The sequence below is a fragment of the Schistocerca nitens genome, chromosome 1, assembly GCF_023898315.1.
Source record: "Schistocerca nitens isolate TAMUIC-IGC-003100 chromosome 1, iqSchNite1.1, whole genome shotgun sequence".
Classification (NCBI taxonomy): Eukaryota; Metazoa; Arthropoda; class Insecta; order Orthoptera; family Acrididae; genus Schistocerca; species Schistocerca nitens.
In genome coordinates, this window is record NC_064614.1 from 242,614,455 (window position 1) to 242,639,376 (window position 24,922).

Consider the following 24,922-nt stretch of genomic DNA (forward strand, 5'->3'; position numbering starts at 1 on the left):
CTAACGAGGGGAAATGCGTCGTATTACAGGATAAAATATGCATTTAAGACCAGAAAAATACCTGAAAATGCCTTCCTGAACCTATGTTATTCACGAATGCATTGTGATTTTAAAACAACTGTTGCTTGCACAATATAGAAATTAATAACAAAATCAATCGTAAACAGTGGTGTGTTAATGTTTTAGGACAATTAACATGGCAGCGTCGGCTTCAAAGCAACGTACAGCGTAATTGTTTAGCGCCATCTCTTCTTACTTATGCCTCCACGGAGCTACTTGTGACTTCCTACGGCCGCCAATCTCCATCAGAGAGAAACCGCACACCTAAATTTGTAAACATTCTCTAAGAGTCGTCAGCTTAATAAATAATCGCGTTAATGAACACTATGTCTAGCAACCACTCAATCAGAGAGCTGTTGTCGTTACGAAATCAGTGGACTCGCAACCACGAAAACTGAGATTCCAATTCCGGATACTGTCTTAGTAAATAACACAACTACGAAAATCAGATAGGTGAAAATTTATTCTTGAAGATCCTCAACGAATGAAGTAATGTCGTGATGGCAGCGGCTTTGTAATCAAAGGATGTGAGTTTCAAATCCCATGACAGACATCCAAATTTAGATTTTCCTATACATCCCTAAACCACCAGGGCTATGTTCAGAACGAACACGGCCGATTTCCCGGCTCATCCCTATATATTCCGAGCTTGTGCTGATCTCTAAGAATCTTGTCACCGACAGCACGTTGAGCCTCAAAACTGTAATCTAGCCTTAGGTCAGCTCCTTCCCACGAACTTTTTGAACATCGTTCCTTGGATTAGCCCCACCCTCAAAACACGTAGGCGCACTGTGCAGATGTTAGACTTATGCTTCTGTCTTGTAGTTGGTTCGACTCAGGTGTAGGATCTATGTTTATGCCTGACTGATGAGTATTTTTGCTATAAAACGTCATTCCTATGATCAAGTTAACCAGAAATTGTAAGACCGAAGCGAAAGCAATGTACGACATCTGAATGTGGTTTTTTTAAGTTCTGCTTGAGAGGAAAACCCATTTTCTAGTAAACATGGAACTACAACAAGCAGTTAGTGAGATAACTGTGAATATGTGGTTACGAGAAGACACTGACTTCAGTAAGAATTATTGATGTTATTAGCATAAGAATCACAATTTAAACGAGATTTCGAATACATAATATTTAAAAAAATATGGCAGAAGGTATAGATAATATTCCATCGGAATTTCAGAATTTCTGAAATAATTGGGGGAAGTGGTAACAAAATGTGTATAAGAATATAAATACCACGAGACTTTCGGGAAAAGGTCATACACACAACTCCGAAAATTTTAAGAGCCGACAGGAGCCAGGATTATCACACAGTCAGCTGAACAGCTAAAGCACCCGAGTTCTCTGACAAGTTTAACACACAGAACGGAAAAGAAAACTGAGTATGTGTTAGATGACGGTCAGTTTGACTTTACGAGAGGTAAAGGCACCAGAGAGGCAGTTGTGACGTCGCTGTAGATAATGGAACCAAGACTGAAGAAAAATCAAAACACGTTCACTGGACAAAGCTTTAGACAATGTGAATTGGTCCAAGATGTTCGAAATTCTCAGAAAATAGGTGTAAGCTGCAGGGAAAAAGGGTAATATACAACATCCAAGAACTAAGAGGGTATACAAAGATTGGAAGACCAAGAACGAAGTGCTCGTATTAAAAAGGGTGCAAGACAGGGATGTAGCCTTTCGTCCCTACTGTTCAATGCATACATCGAAGAAACAATGACGAAAATAAAAGAAAGGTTCAAGAGTGGAATTAAAATTCGAGGTGACAGGATGACAGCTGATGACATTGCTCCTCAGTGAAATTGAAGAAGAACTACAGAATCTGCTGAATGGAATGAATAGGCTAATAAGTACAGTATATGGACTGAGAGTAAATCGAAGAAAGATGAAAGTAGTGAGAAGTAGGAGAAATGAGAACAGTGGGAAAATTAACAACTGAATTGGTAATCATGAAGTACAAGAAGTTACGGAATTCTGCTACCTATAACTCATGTCGGACGGAGCAAGGAGGACATAAAAACCAGACTACTACTGGCAAAAAGGGCATTCCTGACCAAGAAAATCTACTTGTAACTGACGTTGGCATTGATTAAAAAAGTTCTGAGAACGTATTTTCTGAGCACATCAGAGTATGATAGTGAAACGTGGGCTGTGGAAAAACCTGAACGGAAGACCATCGAAGCATTTAAGATGTGGTCGTAGAAAAGAATGTGGTGCTAGACAAGAATGTTGATAATTAGGCGGAGTGGTAAGGTAAGCAATAGGAGGTTCTCCGCAGAATCGGCGAGGCTAGGAACATATGGGAAACATTGACAAGAAGATGGGGCAGAATGATAGAATATCTGTTAAAACACCAGGGTATAATTTACATGCTATCAAAGGGAACTGTAGAGGGTAAAAACTCTAAGGAATGCAGAGATAGGGATACATCCAGGAAATAATTGAGGACATAGGTTGCAAGGGTACACTGAGATGAGTAATTCGTGGGGGCCGTATCAAATCACTCAAATGGTTCCAATAGCTCTGAGCACTATGCGACTTAAATTCTGAGGTCATCAGTCGCCTAGAACTTAGAACTAGTTAAACCTAACTAACCTAAGGACATCACACACATCCATGCCCAAGGAAGGATTCGAACCTGCGACAGTAGCAGTCGCTCGGCTCCAGACTGTAGCGCCTAGAACCGCACGGCCACCAAATCAGTCGTAAGAAAACTTCGATTAGTTTCACAACTAAATGGATTCCAGTTTCATCCACGGTCTACGGTAATGAGAAACACAATACTGCTTCTTCTCATTACCTGTTTAATTTATTCCATAGTCATATCTGTTCAACAAGATGTTCCGCCTCTCGCCTTGAAATGAGTCACATATTACTTCAGACACTCCGCGATCATCTTCTAAGAAATGACAAGCCCGTACAACTCGCTGGTCCAGTTTCTTCTAGACTTTAGAGGCGAGCTAGAAAAACCCAGGGGATTGAAATCAGATGATCTTCGACACAAGCACTGGTCTATGTACTTATCCCGTACTATACTGGGGCACTAAGAGTCGTCTCCCGTCGTCAACAAAATATGCGGGCACCCAATGATGCGTGTATCACATTTTCCAACTGTGGACCGTGGACGAAATTTGAGCCCAACTACGTAGGGACTTAATCGAAAAACTTTCCATTTCAGATACATTTCTAGTAATTAGGAAAGTATGTGGCACTGACGTCAATGGTGGCATGCAACCACAAATCGTTAATTATCTCGCTAACGTCTTGGTTGTGGACCCATGTTTATTAGAACGTTTTTGCCGCTGGTTCGATTGCCGATACTAAGAGGGATTTTGCCTCGGGGAGTAGAATAGCTGGCTCTGAGCACTATGGGACTTAACTTCTGAGGTCATCAGTCCCCTAGAACTTAGAACTACTTAAACCTAACTAAGCCAAGGACATCACACACATCCATGTCCGAGGCAGGATTCGAACCTGCGACCGTAGTGGTCGCGCGGTTCCAGACTGTAGCGCCTAGAACCGCTCGGCCACTCCGGCCGGCGGAGTAGAATGGTACGAGGTGCACTCAGCTTCGTGATTCCAGTTGGGGAGCTACTTGACCGAATAGTAGCGGTTCCAAGGTCAAGACATCCAACAATGGCGCGCAAAATGATGTGCTGGGTACATGCTCCTTCATACCGCATCCAATGACGCCATTGGCAGAGGATGACACGCAATGCTGCAGATCATTTTCGGTAAGTCCATACATTACTTCCGTCGCTTTTTCTTTTACTGCTTCAACAGTCTCAAATCTAGTTCCTTTCAAAGCTGACTTGACTTTAGGGAAAAGAAAAAAGTCACAGGGGGCCAAATCAGGTGAGTAGGGTGGATGATCTAAGATGGGAATGTTTTGTTTTGCCAAAAACGTCTTCACTGACAACGACCTGTGAGCTGGGGCATTGTCTTGGTGAAGGATCCATGACTTTTTTCTCCACAAATCGTTCCGTTTTCTCCGTACTCGCTCACGTAGGGTAGCCAGGACGCTAATGTAGTAATGCTGAGTCACTGTTTGTCCCTCTGGTACCCAATCAATGTGCACAATCCCTTTGATGTAAAAAAAAAACAATCATCATTGCCTTGAATTTCGATTTTGACATTCGTGCTTTTTTTGTCGTGCAGAACCAGGAGTTTTCCAATGCATCGATTGGCGTTTAGTTTCGGGATCGTAAGTAAAAAACCACGATTCATCGCAAGTAATAACATTTTGTAAGAAGGTAGGATCACTTTCAATGTTGTCCAGGATGTCAGAACAAATCATTCTTCGGCGTTCCTTCTGTTCAATTGTGAGACACTTTGGAACCATTTTTGAACACACTTTGTTCATGTTGAAACTTTCATGAAGAATCTGCCTAACACTTTCCTTGTCAACTCCTGTTAATTCAGACACTGCTCTGATTGTTAAACGGCGATCTTGTCGAACAAGTTTACCGATTTTTTCAATGTTTGCATCAGTTTTTGCTGACAATGGTCTGCCAGTGCGAGTGTCATCACTGGTGTCTTCGCGGCCATCTTCAAATCGTTTAAACCACTCAAACACTTGTGTTCGCGATAAACAATCATCGCCGTACACTTGTTGTAACATTACAAACGTTTCACTTGCAGATTTTCCTAGTTTGAAACAAAATTTGATGTTAACACGCTGTTCTTTCTGTACATTCAACAATTTCCGAGGCACAGACAAAACGTCAACTACTTAAAACAGACGCCACGGGCAGACTGAGTGCAGGGGGCAGATGAAACTCGAGCAGTAGGCGGAGCGAGAGTCACGTGACAGGCCACGCGACTTTCAGCCTTATTGCATTCGTTTTATTGTTTCACCAGTACTAGTCCGGTTTTTTTCTAGCCACACCTCGTACGTCGGACCCGCGTGTCGCCACTGTCAGTGATCGCAGACCGACCGCCGCCACACAGCAGGTCTAGAGAGACGTCCTTGCCGCAGTTGTACAGCCGACGTTCATAGCAATGGTTCACTGACAAATTACGCTCTCATTTGCCGAGACGATAGTTAGCATAGCCTTCAGCTACGTCATTTGCTACGACCTAGCAAGGCGCCATTACCAGTTTATATTGAGCATATTAATGTACCGTCAAGAGCGATGTACTCCAATTATGGATTAAAGTTAAGTATTACAGCAACTGCGTCCGTTTTTCTAAGTTCTCATTTCTCTGACCTGTTCCAGACCTCACGCCAGTCTGCGTGTAATTAAACGCGTGCATTTCGGCCTCCTCTAGCAACACGGTGTTGGCTCCTCTGCCAACACAGCATAGATCACACCCTTCTGATATCATCAAACACAGAGCTTTCAGAGCTTTGCCTTCTTTCCAAAGCGATTTGACCTTGCAGTGAATGTTGATGGTTTGCCTGGATTCACCCACGATTTACGACATTTAGGATTCTCAAAATATATCAATTTTTCATCACTATTCGATGGAGAAACGACTTTCTTTTGTGCTGGCGAGCAGAATTTCACAAGTGGTCTTTCGATTTGCTTGTTGTCTTTCATTCAGTTCATGCGAAACCCATTTTCTCATTTTCTGTACCTTTTCGATGGCTTTCAACCTAAGACAAACGGTTTCTGCTTCACATTCAATTCTTCCGCGGGTTCCTGTTCAGTTTGATAATGATCTTCATCCAGTCAGGCCCGTAATTCGTTATCTGCGAGCTTTTTTCGTTGGTTTCCAGCGCTCATCGTTTCTCACGTCAAAAGGACCACTTTTGAATATTTTGAACCACTCGAAACACTGTATTTTCCCAAGAGCATGTTCGCCGAAAGCTTCTACAAGCAATCAATGCGACTCTACAGCAGTTTTCTTTAAATGATAACAGAAAACCAATACTGTCGTCAAATCGTAGTTCGTAGGCACAAAACTCTACATGCTTAGGCTTTGAAACAGCTACCGATGTATGGAACGTGGGTTACTGTGTACTGACATTTGTCGTCAGCCGTTACATGAAGCAGATGGCGCTGCAGACGCAGTCTCACGGGCCCTACGCTGACGGCTAGCATCATCTACAGTGAAATTCTGGTGTCATAAATCTACTCCTGGTACTTTACTCATAAGTTAAGGAGACCCGTCCCTGAACGGGCTGCGTTTCTTGCATTCTCTTCCCAGCGCACAGTGTTACTGATCTATAATGAGGTAGCTCAAAAATTTGTACAAAGAATCGAGGTTATTAGTCAAAGCAATTTTGACAAAAACCAGATATTTATTATATCGTGATGCTAACAACTATGTTTATAAAATTCAGGCAAACAGAGCTCTTCTTAACTGAGGTACCATTTTCTTTGTAACTACACTAGTGGCCATTAAAATTGCTACACCACGAAGATGACGTGCTAAAGACGCGAAATTTAACCGACAGGAAGAAGATGATGTGATATGCAAATGATTAGCTTTTCAGAGCATTCACACAAGGTTGGCGACACTGGCGACACCTACAACGTACTGACGTGAGGAAAGTTTCCAACCGATTTCTCATACACAAACAGCAGTTGACCGGCGTTGCCTGGTGAAACGTTGTTGTGATGCCTCGTGTAAGGAGGATAAATGCGTGCCATCACGTTTCCGACTTTGATAGAGGTCGGATTGTAGCCTATCGCGATTGCGGCTTATCGTATCACGACATTGCTGCTCGCGTTGGTCGAGATCCAATGACTATTAGCAGAATATGGAATTGGTGGGTTAAGGTGGGTACTACGGATCGCCGTCCTGGATCCCAACGGCCTCGTATCACTAGCAGTAGAGATGACAGGCATCTTATCCGCATGGCTGTAACGGATGGTGCAGCCACGTCTCGATCCCTGAGTCAACAGATGGGGACGTTTGCAATACAACAACCATCTGCACGAACCGTTCGACGACGTTTGCAGCAGCATGGACTATCAGCTCGGAAACCATGGCTGCGGTTAGCCACTGGGAGACGAACCGCACAGTAACCCTGCCTGGGTGGACTGCTGTGGCCTATTGTGGGGTTGTGAACCACCACTGAAGGCTACGGCGGGACGACGCCTCTCCGTCGTTTCTAGAACCCCAGTTTAATATACAATACACAGTACCACCATGCAGCTTTAGAATATTCAACGTGCATTTTACTGTTGTTCCCCTTCTCTTTTGTACTGCATATTCTTCATTCTTTTATTTATGCTAGCTTCCTTGGTAGCACCCTCTGCAGCTCTTTCCACTTCGATTACTTGCAACAACTGTTAGAGCTAAAACTGTATTTCTTGTTGTCTACGTATTTAACTTTTCCAGGACGTGAATCCTAGAAACTACAAAGTTAGTACTGTGCCACTTACAACTATCTTCAATATTGTCAGTCCGACAAATAGAGTTTTCAATATTCGCTCCCCTATGCAGCTGTTGAAGATTTCGTTAGGATTCTGTGAGACCATAGAGATCGTAGAGACATGTTCTAACAAGATTTGTTATTTCCATATGCCTTTCCTTACACTTAATTGCCTCCATAACAACAAAGTATGCTTGTGAGCGTTTTGTATGGCCGTACACCGAATTTCTGTATTAGACTGTTGAACCAAAAGAATTCGATGATATTTTGAACCAGTTGCCTCGAAACCTCCATACACTGAAATAGACGGACACCACTCATTTATGCAACTGATTCGACTCGATGTGCTATGAATCCACCACCTTCAGCGGGAACGCACAATTGCGTTCAGCCTCCTACGGGAATCTCAAAATAGCGAGCATAGAGTACATCGACGGGGATTGCCGACAGGCGGCGCTGGGCAAAAATGTGGGTTGGCCGAGGGGCGTACTGGGATAGTCAGCGAAATTGCGCTAAACACTGTGCCCGGGTGGTGCAGTAGTTAACACCACTGCCTAATAAGCAGGAAATCCTGGGTTCGAATCCCAGCCCGGCACACATTTCCGCTCGACGTCGCATAAAATTCCGATCAAGCTGACATCATGAATTCCTTCCCTTTCCTTTCCTCGTCCACACCCTTAATCCACAATTTACAGAAGAAGACCTTTGGTTACAACTAAGTCACAGCCTTCTAGATACGCCTGTACCCGGGTTCTGGTAGTCAGAGCGTTCTAGGAGAAATGTGTGTTTACTATCGAGATTTAGATGCTGAAAAAAGCAAGAGAAATAAGAAAACATTGCGCATTATGATGAACAATAAAATTATAGATTAATTACACCAACCGCATATTTACACATCTTGTACCTCTTATGCACTTATATCATTTATGGTTTTAATTGAAACAATTAGAAATGTTATCCGACCCGGGCGTTGGTTCAGACTAAATTTGTAAAGAAACAGAAAATGAAAATCGTGAACTACACATTTTTTGTAATGGGCATGAAATGCTCGTTCCTATAGAGCAGAAATATTTTTTTTTCAAATTTTTGGAAGTTACTTTGTTCATTTTGAACAACGATGAAGTGGAATTTCAACCGGAAAATCTGATACGAAGTATGATTATATGTGCGAATAGTCGAATAAATCATTTCAAAACAGTTTCAGTGCGACAGTAAACGTTGTAACGTATTACTATCTTTACGACGTTTCTCATCGAGCCATATACGTTATCTCGCATTTCTAGCTGCTTCTCTCACACAAATAATGATAAAAATTAAGAAATTCAGGGTCGCCACCAGCCCAAGCCCTTCCTAGCCATTTAGAAAAAAACGGAGCTGGAAAAGTATTAGTTTAATTACTTTAATAATTTAATTACAAGTATGCAAATTTCTTTAAGTAGCCAGATAAATAGCACTGCATGTCGTGCATGAAGCAACTTGATTAATTCAGGGTTGGAAATCGGAGTAAGCTGGTAAGAAGAACACCACAGAATTTCTTTCACGTAGATTATTTATTGTATCTAAGTATTTGGTTGCACATCCTAACTACACATAACTGGTGCCTGACCAGAAACATTTAAGTAAGAATTACGTGAGAATGTAACAGAGCACAATTTAATTACAGCAAGAAGAAACACAGAAAACGGGGATGGGAGACAATGTTACTATCCTCTCCTTCGCATTCATACCATAAAAATATCTCAGGGAGATTCGCATTACGATTCCACGCATGCACTATTCTGGACAGAGGTTTAACCAATGCACGAGGTTGTGCGATAATTATTCAACGTACTAACTGCGTCTGCTGCTTGCAAACGGCCGAACTAGAGCACATGGTGCATTCCGAATCAAACTGTTTTGCTGCTTTGTAGAAAGCGCACGAAAGAACAGATATTCTTACAGAAATTATAGCTCAATAAACAAGCAAACTGTTATAATAAAGCCTATTGAGGTGCCGTGGTGGACCACAAGGGTCATTGATTACCAAACACGTGGCACAAAATCGACACACAAAGACAAAAGCAACTTCCACAAAATATAAGATTAAAAATCATTAAAAATCATACTCGCTTCGACACAGTATTACACTCACGTACGGTTGAAGTGATCCTAACCAGCTTTTCCTAATCAGATTTACCGCTTCAAATTACACTTCATCGTTGTTCAAAATGAACTAAGTAACTTACACAGTTTTAACTCAAACATCCAAAAATCACCTATTTAAAGCAATATAATGATGGCACATTCGCAAAAATAACTCGTTTCGACACCACCTTCGACTAAGATGGGTAAACCTCTCTGTTCAGGTATTGGAAACCTAAGTTGGTCATCCTGTGCTCTCCTTCGAACGAAAAGCAATGTCGTCTGCTCCCACCAGACGATGACCAACTCAGCGTTTCTCACAAAACAAAACCGAAACCTCAGATTAAAACAGACATATAATATTCAATAGGCCTTAGCTGAGTGCTCAGTCTTTCTGGAAGAGTTCATGAATTGATCTAAAATCAGGTAGTAAAGTGAATAAGTTGTACCGAATTCGACAAGCGTCTTATGAAACGACTTCACAGAGACGTTTCAACGTCCAGGAAAGCATTAGTGCTTCTCCATTATATAAACAGTCATACTCTGAAAAATGCAGCCTGGGGTCTCCGCCATTACTTCTTGGGCGATATTACTTGAGGAGCAGAGTATCACCGCTGGCTTTGCACCCGAATACGTACATCTCCGCTTTAAAACCCACAGTTTCCTCCCGCGCCTCCGCTCCGCCAGAACCTTCCAAACACGCCGCCCCGGATAGATAAACATACGGGAGTCGACGCGGCTGGGCAGGTGGGAGGCGCAGCGACAGATATGAGTTTTTTCGCAGCTCCGGCGGGGCGGCCGTGCATATTGCGTTTCTCGCGGCGAAATTGCGGCATCGTGTCGTGTCGCGACCCCGGCTGTCACACCACAGCCTCACGGCCCTTCTCTCTACGTCTTCATATCCGATCCAGCCCATGCAAGACAAAATATGACACGTCGTAGGGCATAACTCATCCGTCTGAGTTCTCATGTGAATTCTACACTCGTATCGGTATGCATGCGACTGCGTGCGTACGTAATATGTTTCAAAACGTCGCGCATAAAAACTGGAATTGCCAGTGCTCGTACCTAGCGTGTTATTGGTGATAAAAAGTATTCTGGGTAGCTCTTGGACTAGAAACTACTTTCATATCGAACAGAAGGATCGTCTTAATGTAACTATCCTACAGTACAGCGTCAAAGAATGAATATTATACGCTTCCTCCTACTTAGGCAAACGGAGAATATAGATTCATTCTTTTCGGATTTGATGTGGTCTACAGTGGGCTTGATGGGACTTGTGGAGTCACCACTGGGCGGGAAAACCGAAAAGAAAGGTTTCCTTCTACTATATTTTCATCATTACCAGCGGACCAAAGCCCAGCCGAGGATTCCAATACAGCCATTCTCTGCAAATGGCTGAATTTTTACGATATATTCCTTTGATCCCGAGTTCGAACAACCTTGACAGTTTTCTTGATTCTTCCTCCGTTTCCAAGGCATAGACGTTCAAAGCTACGGTATTTCCATATGTCAAAGCCAGTGTGAGGCGTAAGCGTGGTTTATAAAGTGACGTAGCACGGAGAAATATTCTGTAAAGCACGCTCGTCCAAACTGTGTCCCTGGGGCGCTAGCGCCCGCGATCGCCCGAGGCCAGCGTCCTGGGCGAATTCGCATGTTGCTGCAGCGGTCGAGCGGTGTCACTTAGCTGACTGTGCGGTCTGTCCGCCATGCCGCTGTATTAGCGCTTCGTACGGAAGACAGAGTGCAGCGCCAGTAGCGGTCAAAAACATTGATACGACACAGAGACGTTATTCAACAGACGTAAGCCTACAGTGGATCGAGATGGATGGTCAATAGCAGCAGACAAGAAAAAAGGAGGAGCGGCGCGTCCGCGCTATTTAAACACGCGTGGGAAATTAATTTCTTTTGCACTGCTCTCAAAAATTTTGCCAAATGTTTAGTATGTCATCGGAACCTCCTGTATTTAAAAAAAGTACTCCATTGAACGGCTCTTCAATACCTGTCACGAAGATGAGTTCGAAAATTTGCCGCAAGAGGAACGCCAGTCAAAGCTTGAAGAACTGAAAGAAAATTTCAAGCAGCATTACATTCAAGTGAGTGTTTCCTATCGTATGAGTCTTTATTGTATATGAAGATGATAAATAAAACTATATTTTAACTGAGCAATGTGCCTGTTATCGAATATCAGCAACAAGGAACATTTCTTTTCGGTTAATTTTCATATTTGGGTTGCATTAAATCGTGTCGCGCAGACATAAGAAAAAGTTTCAGATGCGTAGTTTTTTGCCACTTTCAGAAAATCTGTCACAAACGCTCTCCCGGACAGCAAACTGTCATTAAGAGTCATTCTTTGTTTTCATGTATTTATGTTTTGATGGATAGGTTCCAATGGTTCAAATGGCTCTGAGCACTATGGGACTGAACATCTGAGGTCATTAGTCCCCTAGAACTTAGAACTATTTGGTCGCGCGGTTCCAGACTGAAGCGCTGAGAACCGCTCGGCCACACCGGCCGGCTTTGATGGGTAGGAAAACATGTTGTAGTTTGCTCTATGTTTTCAATTAATTAAAACGCAAATATTCCAATAGATAAAGATTTATTTTGCGACCACATTTCGCTGTCCTTGTTAGCGTCTATAACTGCTTTTCAGAGTAACTGGATGAAAACGCATTTAAAACCAATATTTTTTGTTAGTTTTTTATTTGGGTTTCAGTGAATGAAACAATTAATTGTTAAAATGATAAAGGTGTTTTAAAATCAGGATTGTACAAAATTAATTGTAAATTTCTTTTTCTTTTTGTTTGCCGCTGTAGCAGCAGGAAACAGGTGGGCAAAGTCTGCGCACAAGTTACAAATGCTCGCTGAGAATTGTGAAAGCAGGGAAACACTTTGCAGCGGGGAGTCTCATCAAGGATTGCCTGGTCGACTCGGTGGCTTGTATTTGTCCAGCAGACCTCATGAAAAAATTTGAAAAAAAATAGCTCTTTCGCCTCAAAACTGTTGCTCGCCTTGTCGAAGATATGGCCTCAGATATGGAGCAGCAATTAATGTAGAGAGCAGGAAACTTCGTTTCGTTTTCTATAGCTTCTGACGAGTCCAAGGACGTTGCGCACTTATCTCAGCTCGTCATATTCATTCGGGGTGTTGACGACAATCTGCGTGTCACCGAAGAATTTCTCGGCCTTATACCATTAAAAGACACAACCACTGGTTTGGATACTTTTCTACCCGTGGAAAACGTGCTCGACTCAATAGCTTTAAAATGGGAACGCCAAACCAGTGTAACAACATATGGAGCCCCTGCGCTACGAGGGATATTCACTGGATTCTTGGGTTACGTCAGGTCGAAAATGACTGAAGTCAGCTGTTCCTTATTCACGGCAGTCCAATGTCTGACACATTAGGAGGCACTTTGTGTGAAGATTGTCAAACGGTTAATTATCTTCGCTCGCATGGACTCACACACCGCCAATTCAAAGAATTTCTGGCTGATATCGAAGCGGAATACCCAGACATCCCCTACCACGCCGAAGTAAGATGGCTGAGCAGAGGGAACGTACTTCATCGGTTTTTCTCCTCGAGAGACGAAATCAACACCTTTTTCGAAATGAAGGACGTCCAGAAGAATTACTTCGTGATCCTAAGTGGGTGGCGAATTTGGCTTTTTTGAGTGACGTAACTGGTCATTTAAATACTTTGAACATTTCAGTCTGTAGTTGATTTAGTGCAGACGATTGAAGCATTTCAAAAATTATTTTGTGGAAAAAACAGTTAAGCGAGAAGAATTGTGGACACTTCCCTGCGTTAGACAGCGTTAAAGAAGATGTGGATTTTTTCACATCATGGGCGAATCAGTTGCGAATCACAAGAAGTGTTTGAAAACAGATTTATAGAGATAAGTGAGCTTCACCCTGCCTTAGATATATTTGTTTGCCCGTTTTCCCTTCGGACAGAAGACGATTCGCAAGTGTTTCAACTAGAGCTGACTGATCTGCACTGCGTGATCCGCCTGAAGTACCGCTTTCTTTTGTGCCAGACTATGGATGACTTTTACAGCTGTTTTGCACGAGAGAAGTGTCCTCTTTTGCATAAGCACGCAGCCAAAGTTCTCTCAGTGTTTGGTTCCACGTCTATTTGTGAGCGCTTTTTCTCCCTTTTAAAGCTTGCTAAAACTAAGAACCGTTCATTACTTATGAATAAATATTTAACTAATTCTTTGAGGTTAGCAGTGTCCCAGAATATTGTACCAACCCTGGACAAAATCATTTCCTCAAAAAAAAAAAAAAAAAAAAGTGTAAAATGTTAATTGTCTTCTTTAATAGTGTTGAATGTAAGGATTAAAGGTCTTTTTAACCTTAATTTTACTTTTTATATAAGTTTTCAAACTTGATGAATTAAAATTATTGCATACAAAACAGCAATTTAAGGATTCGGTGTCTAAACTCTGAAAAGGTACAAAAGCTGTAGCACGAAGTACACCAAAAATATTTACTTGTAACTACTAACAGTGAGAATGAGACTCTATTTCCCTTACGTAAAATTATTTCCAAAATAGATTATTTATGATGCTACTTAATTTAAGAAATTGATATATCTTCGAGAAGACGCCTACTGTACATATGACAAGTGTGCGTGTGCGGTACTAATAGAATCAACCTGTGGGTCAGAAAACTACTAAGTTGTTCTTAGATTGTTGTTTTGGATATTGTCTTCTATAGCTTTGCGTAGTAATTCTGCCACACGAACACTAATTGTTACCTAAACAGTAAATGGTTTGCTTGTTTTACTGCTCATCGACCACTTTTACAGAGCTGCGCTTCTTCTATTATTTTGTTTCCCTTGGATATGACCGCGAAGCAGTTCAGCACAATGCAGTGCTGTGCGGTCTCACTCGCTTTGCAGCTCTCTCTGCCGCGACACTAGCGACACACGGTCGCGGACGGGACGCTGAACTGCACTGCCTTGTGCCCGCGGAGCGCTGCCGTGCCCCGGCGGGCCTGCTCGGATGAGCCTGCTGTAAAGTGTCTCCGTTATCATCTGGCAACTCCGTGTTTCAGTACTGAAGCACACGTAAAATTTTTGCGCGTAGAATCCGGTCTGAAGTGGAAAACTGGTTTTGCGTTATTTCGATCTCACATAAGTAAACAATCTCAAATCTATTGGCCAATACATTTCCTTTCATATGAGCTACATGCCCTGCTGCAGTGGGGATAAGAAGGAAACTAGCGGAAAAATGGCACAAAAATGAGACTATGTTTTCGTCTATTCAAAAGACTCTGACTGAAAAGTGAGACACCAGCTGCCTCACGCAACCTTCTTCAGCTTGTTAAAAAAAATTTCAAAAATTTTGGCATGGGAGCATAACCGCGTTTTATACGATGAGAGAGAAGAAGTCAATGGCAGTGATAAAGAGGCGCAAAAGTAATAAATAATGAAAGATAACAGACAGTGGTTGTGTGAGAGGGTGATGGAGGGCGATGGAGACAACAGCAGTGTAAGAGATAGAGAGGGACATAGTGATAGTGGAACATAGTTGACAGTGACAGGACAGTGCTAGGAAAATAGTGAAGCAGACAGTACAAGAGGAATAGGACAAAGGGAATGGGAAGTGCAAATGGGTGTGAGCCAGCCGTATTAAGAGATAGAGCATATAAAAACGACAACTAGTAAGAGAGAGATAGTAACAGTGGGAAGAGGCGGCAGCAGTAGGAAGAAAGGAATGAGATATCAACTGTAGGAAAGAGAGGGAGACAGTGACAATGAGAGGAGGCTGTAGTAGTAGGGCAGAACTATAGCTGTGACAAAGGAGACATAGAGAGACAAAGAGATAATGACAATGAGTGAGGCTGAATGAGTGAGTGAGAAAGGGCAAATGGGAGTGGATGGGTATTAGCGGCTGAAATGGTGGAATAGTGCGTTTGAGTGAGCTACAGTTATGGGAGTTTGAGGGAGTATGAAGTGAGTTGCATGTTAAAAATAGCGCGAATACGTTGGCATGCCGAAGTTTTTGGGAAAATTTATAAAGGCGCTGATGAAGATAGAATGAGACAGCTAGTAGCCAACTTTTCAGTCAGAGTCTTTTAAATAAACAGGAACATATTCACATTTTTGTGCTCCAGTTGGACAGTTTTCCGCTGGTTACATTATAGTCCTACATGTACGCTTAACGCATCTAACTTCATTGACGGAAATGAGAAGTGTTACATAATGTTGCACAAGTCCACTTGAAATTTTCATCAAGGCCTTTCATTCCATTCGGAACCAATGCTTGTCATCAACATAAGTATGAAACGTGATCGCCACGGGCACCTGTAGATTTTTTCATTCATTGCCTCATGGCATCTGACAGGTTCCAAATGTCATTTTTGCCCATGCCTAAAGAACATGCTCCATTTCATGGAGCCCGCTGGTGAGCTACGTCTCCTCTCCTGTGCCAACCTTTTCATCTCAGAGTAGCACTTATCTGCGTCCTCAGTTATTTGGTGGATGTATTGCAATATCTGTCGCCCTATACACCTTTTACCCTCTACAGCACCCTCTGCTACCAAGGAAGCTATACCCAGATGTCTTAACAGATGTCCTATCTTCCTGGCCTTCCTTCTTGTCAGTGTTTTCCATACATACCTTTCCTCACCGATTCGGCTGGAAACCTCTTCACCCCTTACCTTATCAGTCCACCTGATTTTCAACGTTCTTCTGTAGCGCTCCATCCCACATGCTTTTATTATTTTCTGTTCTGAGATTCCCACTGTCCATGTCCCACTGAGATACAGTGTTGTGCTCCAAATTTACATCTCAGAAATTTCTTCGCCAATTTAAGATTTAAGTTTGATACTAGTAGATTTCCCTTGGTCTTTTTGTCAGTTCTAGACTGCTTCTGATGTCCTCTTTGCTCCGTTTGCCATGGGTTGTTTTGTCACCTAGGCAATAAATGGTTCAAATGGCTCTGAGCACTATGGGACTCAACTGCTGAGGTCATTAGTCCCCTAGAACTTAGAACTAGTTAAACCTAACTAACCTAAGGACATCACAAACATCCATGCCCGAGGCAGGATTCGAACCTGCGACCGTAGCGGTCTTGCGGTTCCAGACTGCAGCGCCTTTAACCGCACGGCCACTTCGGCCGGCACCTAGGCAGTAGAATTCCTCAAATTCATCTGCCTTGTGACCATAAATCCTGAAGTAAAGCACTCGCTGTTCTGTTTCTGCGAGTTCTCAGTACTTTCGTCTTCGTTCGATTTACCCTCAAACCATATTCTCTAGTCATTAGAGTATTCATTGCATTCAACGATCCTGTAATTCTTTTACACTTTCACTAGAGATAGCATTGTCATTAGCCAATGTTAACATCTGCTAGGTTGTCACTTGCTTTAACCATAAAAATAAGTCTGAGTGATGCTAAATGTTATTATTTTTACTTAAAGAAATGTATTATCTTCTCAATAAGCTTCAAATCGTAAGCTACACCCTTAATTTTTGTGTATGTTTTGGTGAATTTACTGATGACACCTTCGTTGCCTATGCCTGAGGTCACTGTTAGAATTCAAATTAATAACCAAATTAATTAATTTAATAAGATCGGACCTTAAATTTCTGGTGTACCCATGAACCACCGCAGTAAGGTAAAACAGAGAATAGTTGAGGAAATATGAATGAGAACAGTGGCGTATTTAAGTTTCCAAATAATGATAAATTTTATTAAGCTTTTGTAACTACAACTAGCTGTTAAGTCTTACACAATGATGACAAACAAGAATCAGAAAAGGAATGGTGTTTGATTGACAAAGTAAAATTACTCCATTTGCAAGGCAATCTGATTTTGTTTACATGAATACACTGTGAGGTCCAACTCTGTTCAAATCTAATAAACTACAACTAAGTTTACCACAAACTATGATTCACCTGAGGAAAGGGAGCTATGAATATTATTTGACAGTCCAATGCCAGAGCAGCAATATTTTATCCTTTCTCATTGATTCGGGTGGCAGCAGAAAACGGCGAGCTGTGGTCAGGCATCCAGATTACCAGAACTCGGGAAAGTTCACTATCAGAGCCCTGAAATCATTGCGGATTTCAGTGTGATGTGCAGTCGTTCACTGGTCTGGCCAAACCAATTTGACGCACGGGCACAATGGTGCGAGCTGGAAGATGGCCGACACCCTCGTTACATGCCTTATGTCCGAGATGATACGCAGTTCCACTTTCGGCAGAGTTGGAAACTGCCACTGGCTCTTAATCCACCACAAGAAACAGACCACAAGACTCGGCCCCTAGGGGAAGACCTGATGTTGTCCACCAGGGGAGGACCAGAAGGGGGTTAAAGCAAAGAATCACAACCAATTTCCACCAAGCCTTGGGACGGAAACAGAATTAGCAAAACCGAAACCACCCAGCAATATTTTATCCTTTCTCATTGATTTGGGTGGCAGCAGAAAACGGCGAGCTGTGGTCAGACATCCAGATTACCAGAACTCGGGAAAGTTCACTATCAGAGCCCTGAAATCATTGCGGATTTCAGTGTGATGTGCAGTCGTTCACTGGTCTGGCCAAACCAATTTGACGCACGGGCACAATGGTGCGAGCTGGAAGATGGCCGACACCCTCGTTACATGCCTTATGTCCGAGATGATACGCAGTTCCACTTTCGGCAGAGTTGGAAACTGCCACTGGCTCTTAATCCACCACAAGAAACAGACCACAAGACTCGGCCCCTAGGGGAAGACCTGATGTTGTCCACCAGGGGAGGACCAGAAGGGGGTTAAAGCAAAGAATCACAACCAATTTCCACCAAGCCTTGGGACGGAAACAGAATTAGCAAAACCGAAACCACCCAGCAATATTTTATCCTTTCTCATTGATTTGGGTGGCAGCAGAAAACGGCGAGCTGTGGTCAGACATCCAGATTACCAGAACTCGGGAAAGTTCACTATCAGAGCCCTGAAATCATTGCAGATTTCAGTGTGATGTGCAGTCGTTCACTGGTCTGGCCAAACCAATTTGACGCACGGGCACAATGGTGCGAGCTGGAAGATGGCCGACACCCTCGTTACATGCCTTATGTCCGAGATGATACGCAGTTCCACTTTCGGCAGAGTTGGAAACTGCCACTGGCTCTTAATCCACCACAAGAAACAGACCACAAGACTCGGCCCCTAGGGGATGACCTGATGTTGTCCACCAGGGGAGGACCAGAAGGGGGTTAAAGCAAAGAATCACAACCAATTTCCACCAAGCCTTGGGACGGAAACAGAATTAGCAAAACCGAAACCACCCAGCAATATTTTATCCTTTCTCATTGATTCGGGTGGCAGCAGAAAACGGCGAGCTGTGGTCAGGCATCCAGATTACCAGAACTCGGGAAAGTTCACTATCAGAGCCCTGAAATCATTGCAGATTTCAGTGTGATGTGCAGTCGTTCACTGGTCTGGCCAAACCAATTTGACGCACGGGCACAATGGTGCGAGCTGGAAGATGGCCGACACCCTCGTTACATGCCTTATGTCCGAGATGATACGCAGTTCCACTTTCGGCAGAGTTGGAAACTGCCACTGGCTCTTAATCCACCACAAGAAACAGACCACAAGACTCGGCCCCTAGGGGAAGACCTGATGTTGTCCACCAGGGGAGGACCAGAAGGGGGTTAAAGCAAAGAATCACAACCAATTTCCACCAAGCCTTGGGACGGAAACAGAATTAGCAAAACCGAAACCACCCAGCAATATTTTATCCTTTCTCATTGATTTGGGTGGCAGCAGAAAACGGCGAGCTGTGGTCAGACATCCAGATTACCAGAACTCGGGAAAGTTCACTATCAGAGCCCTGAAATCATTGCAGATTTCAGTGTGATGTGCAGTCGTTCACTGGTCTGGCCAAACCAATTTGACGCACGGGCACAATGGTGCGAGCTGGAAGATGGCCGACACCCTCGTTACATGCCTTATGTCCGAGATGATACGCAGTTCCACTTTCGGCAGAGTTGGAAACTGCCACTGGCTCTTAATCCACCACAAGAAACAGACCACAAGACTCGGCCCCTAGGGGATGACCTGATGTTGTCCACCAGGGGAGGACCAGAAGGGTGTTAAAGCAAAGAATCACAACCAATTTCCACCAAGCCTTGGGACGGAAACAGAATTAGCAAAACCGAAACCACCCAGCAATATTTTATCCTTTCTCATTGATTCGGGTGGCAGCAGAAAACGGCGAGCTGTGGTCAGGCATCCAGATTACCAGAACTCGGGAAAGTTCACTATCAGAGCCCTGAAATCATTGCAGATTTCAGTGTGATGTGCAGTCGTTCACTGGTCTGGCCAAACCAATTTGACGCACGGGCACAATGGTGCGAGCTGGAAGATGGCCGACACCCTCGTTACATGCCTTATGTCCGAGATGATACGCAGTTCCACTTTCGGCAGAGTTGGAAACTGCCACTGGCTCTTAATCCACCACAAGAAACAGACCACAAGACTCGGCCCCTAGGGGATGACCTGATGTTGTCCACCAGGGGAGGACCAGAAGGGGGTTAAAGCAAAGAATCACAACCAGTTTCCACCAAGCCTTGGGACGGAAACAGAATTAGCAAAACCGAAACCACCCAGCAATATTTTATCCTTTCTCATTGATTCGGGTGGCAGCAGAAAACGGCGAGCTGTGGTCAGACATCCAGATTACCAGAACTCGGGAAAGTTCACTATCAGAGCCCTGAAATCATTGCGGATTTCAGTGTGATGTGCAGTCGTTCACTGGTCTGGCCAAACCAATTTGACGCACGGGCACAATGGTGCGAGCTGGAAGATGGCCGACACCCTCGTTACATGCCTTATGTCCGAGATGATACGCAGTTCCACTTTCGGCAGAGTTGGAAACTGCCACTGGCTCTTAATCCACCACAAGAAACAGACCACAAGACTCGGCCCCTAGGGGAAGACCTGATGTTGTCCACCAGGGGAGGACCAGAAGGGGGTTAAAGCAAAGAATCACAACCAATTTCCACCAAGCCTTGGGACGGAAACAGAATTAGCAAAACCGAAACCACCCAGCAATATTTTATCCTTTCTCATTGATTTGGGTGGCAGCAGAAAACGGCGAGCTGTGGTCAGACATCCAGATTACCAGAACTCGGGAAAGTTCACTATCAGAGCCCTGAAATCATTGCAGATTTCAGTGTGATGTGCAGTCGTTCACTGGTCTGGCCAAACCAATTTGACGCACGGGCACAATGGTGCGAGCTGGAAGATGGCCGACACCCTCGTTACATGCCTTATGTCCGAGATGATACGCAGTTCCACTTTCGGCAGAGTTGGAAACTGCCACTGGCTCTTAATCCACCACAAGAAACAGACCACAAGACTCGGCCCCTAGGGGATGACCTGATGTTGTCCACCAGGGGAGGACCAGAAGGGGGTTAAAGCAAAGAATCACAACCAATTTCCACCAAGCCTTGGGACGGAAACAGAATTAGCAAAACCGAAACCACCCCCACATTGCACAAACCAGTCGAACACAGTACTGGGGTTCCTACACAGGGGGAGGAAACCTCCAATTTACATAGCGTGAGAGGAGCGAGTCAGCAACTCCAAATCACTCTTGTATGAAAAAAGAAGATGACTAGGGAGGTGTCGTTCTCATGGTAAGCATGGCCACGTTTGGGCAAAAAAAAAAAAAAAAAAGAAAGAAAAACTACCTAGGCAGAACCACAGTCCCTCATTTATGGAGAGGTAAGTCTTTCCTGGTCGACCATTTCCAATTTCTGGAAGAAGGCAGTTAACCTTCCCAGACAATCGTGCTCATAAAATATATGTTTTTGTCGCTCATAACTTCCTGGAGTCACGGAAAGTTACAGTCTTGCCTCCAGAAAACATGTGCACCAACTGCTCGGTCCATATCGCCCCAGCTTCTAACAAGAGAATGCACTTAGTTTTATGACCTACCCATCGTTTGAACAAAGGCTCAGTTTACAGCAGTCTGTCTTAAGCGGCTTCCTCCACCCACATACCACGAAGTGGCTGCCTTTGTGATCGACTACCATATGGCACAGGTAAAACGTTTTGTGAACCAGCGCCCTTCTCTCCGAAGGCATCGACCACAAGTTTCTCTGTCAGTATGATCCACTGCACGCTGCTTCCCAGAATCATTTGCACAGTCAGGTTGCTGCATTTATGGCAGCCAATTTATCTCTTTGTCAGTTCTCCATCACCTCCACAAGGCCCCTCAGGTGCAAGTTCTCTACAGGTTACACATTCTGCCCATAATTTCCTCGTGTAAAAAGTCAGTAACAACATATAGCAAATGTAGTACTGGGGAACACCGAAAGAATGACCTAAAATTTGAATATTAATCTGATTGACAATGTTGTTAAAGAGAGAGAGAGAGTGATGTGCCACCTCTCACATTCATATCCTAAACCTTGAATGTTAATCTGATAGGTGTCATGTATAATTTTGGTATCTGAATCGACTGTGAGCGAGCAGCGGTGTTGTAAAGCTGTATCCCTGAAGTTAGGATATTATCTATGAAGTGCGCGAGGGCGCAGTGGGTCAGACATGTTAAGCTGTGTTAGAGTGAGGAAGCTGTGATAATGTTAAGCTGTGTTACAGTGAGGAAGCAACTGCAATGTTATGTTTCAAATGTAAAGTCTCAATTTATCCATGTGTTTAATGCACATGATTATTTCAAGATTGTAACGAAAACTGATCTGTGAAGGACGAAGTCTAATGGAATGGCAAGGGTAAATATTATAATGTTTCTTTTTTTCATTATTGCTGCGCTGTACTGAGAGTTGCTAGATTTGAGAGATAGTAAGTGTATTGTTTGAAGGTCAAGACGTTCATTAAATTTAAAATCAGCCTTGAGCACTTTTTCACAGTATACCAAAAAAATCCTAGTACTGTCATTTATGCGCATATTTCATTTTTTACCAATCTTTCTGTTACAATTTTTAATTGGTCATGGAACCAAGTTTGTTCGGAAAATACTTCGATTTGCAACTAACAGAGAACTCATTGCACCTCTCTGGTGTCTCCGTGTAGATACAGTAATTTACGGATTCAGCATAGCGGCTCGCAAGACAGAGCAGTACTGCGAAGCGTTATCCATATTTGTGCAGAATGGAGGTAAGGACTAAATATTTTGTTGTTTCCTTTTTTTTATTCAATCAGAGCTAACTTATGTCATTCAGACAGCTTTTGTTATCAGTTTTGCAAAACCATTTACTGTAGGTTTCATGTTACATTTTATTATTCAAGCAGTCTATACTGTTCAAAATTCTTGCAGCCAGTTTGATAACTTTTACAGTGTGAAAGACTTCCCTTTTCATTACGACAATTAATTATAAATACAACGCAGCTTTGCCTTCACAATACAACAATTCATTCATTATTACATCTCAGACCTTACAATCATAAACCATACTTCAGTCATATTTTTAATTATGTAAAAGATAATTTTCACTATATATTTTTCATTATCTAAAGAGAACTTGAAATCTCTTTTTATTTTTATTATTTAAAGAGAACTTTTACTTAGCTATTTCCTTGTACACTAATGGAGATTTAGGAATATTTTTGAGAAACAGTCAGGAACTGTGTACTGGCTCAGTTTTACATAATTTTGGCGCAACAAGAATTTGTCTACTAACATTGTACTCCCCCCGCCCCGCGTGAACCATGGACCTTGCCGTTGGTCGGGAAGCTTGCGTGCCTCAGCGATACAGATAGCCGTACCGTAGGTGCAACCACAACGGATGGGTATCTGTTGAGAGGCCAGACAAACGCATGGTTCCTGAAGAGGGGAAGCAGCCTTTTCAGTAGTTGCAGGGCCAACAGTCTGTATGATTGATCTGGTCTTGTAACACTAACCAAAATGGCCTTGCTGTGCTGGTACTGCGAACGGCTGAAAGCAAGGGGAAACTACAACCATAATTTTTCCCGAGGGCATGCAGCTTTGCTGTATGGTTTAATGATGATGGCGTCCTCTTGGGTAAAATATTCCGGAGGTAAAATAGTCCCCCATTCCGATCTCCGGGCGGGGACTACTCAAGAGGACGTCGTTGTCAGGAGAAAGAAAACTGGCATTTTACGGATCGGAGCGTGGAATGTCAGATCCCTTAATCGGACAGGTAGGTTAGAAAATTTAAAAAGGGAAATGGATAGGTTAAAGTTAGATATAGTGGGAATTAGTGAAGTTCGGTGGCAGGAGGAACAAGACTTTTGGTCAGGCGAATATAGGATTATAAATACAAAATCAAATAGGGGTAATGCAGGAATAGGTTTAATAATGAATAAAAAAATAGGAGAGCGGGTAAGCTACTACAAAAAGCATAGTGAACGCATTATTGTGGCCAAGATAGACACGAAGCCTACACCTACTACAGTAGTACAAGTTTATATGCCAACTAGCTCTGCAGATGACGAAGAAATTGAAGAAATGTATGATGAAATTAAATAAATTATTCAGGTTGTGAAGGGAGACGAAAATTTAATAGTCATGGGCGACTGGAATTCGGTAGTAGGAAAAGGGAGAGAAGGAAACGTAGTAGGTGAATATGGAATGGGGCTAAGAAATGAAAGAGGAAGCCGCCTGGTAGAATTTGCACAGAGCACAACTTAATCATAGCTAACACTAGGTTCAAGAATCATAAAAGAAGGCTGTATACATGGAAGAAGCCTGAAGATACTGACAGGTTTTAGACAGATTATATAATGGTAAGACAGAGATTTAGGAACCAGATTTTAAATTGTAAGACATTTCCAGGGGCAGATGTGGATTCTGACCACAATCTATTGGTTATGAACTGTAGATTAAAACTGAAGAAACTGCAAAAAGGTGGGAATCTACGGAGATGGGACCTGGATAAACTGAAAGAACCAGAGGTTGTACAGAGTTTCAAGGAGAGCATAAGGGAACAATTGACAAGAATGGGGGAAAGAATTACAGTAGAAGAAGAACGGGTAGCTTTGAGGGATGAAATAGTAAAGGCAGCAAAGGATCAAAGAGGTAAAAAGACGAGGACTAGTAGAAACCCTTGGGTAACAGAAGAAATATTGAATTTAATTGATGAAAGGAGAAAATATAAAAATGCAATAAATGAAGCAGGCAAAAAGGAATACAAACGTCTCAAAAATGAGATCGACAGGAAGTGCAAAATGGCTAAGCAGGCATGGTTAGAGGACAAATGTAAGGATGTAGAGGCTTCTCTGACTAGGGGTAAGATAGATACTGCCTACAGGAAAATTAAAGAGACCTTTGGAGAAAAGATAACCACTTGCATGAATATCAAGAGCTCAGATGGAAACCCAGCTCTAAGCAAAGAAAGGAAAGCAGAAAGGTAGAAGGAGTGTATAGAGGGTCTATAAAAGGGCGATATACTTGAGGACAATATTATGGAAATGGAAAAGGATGCAGAT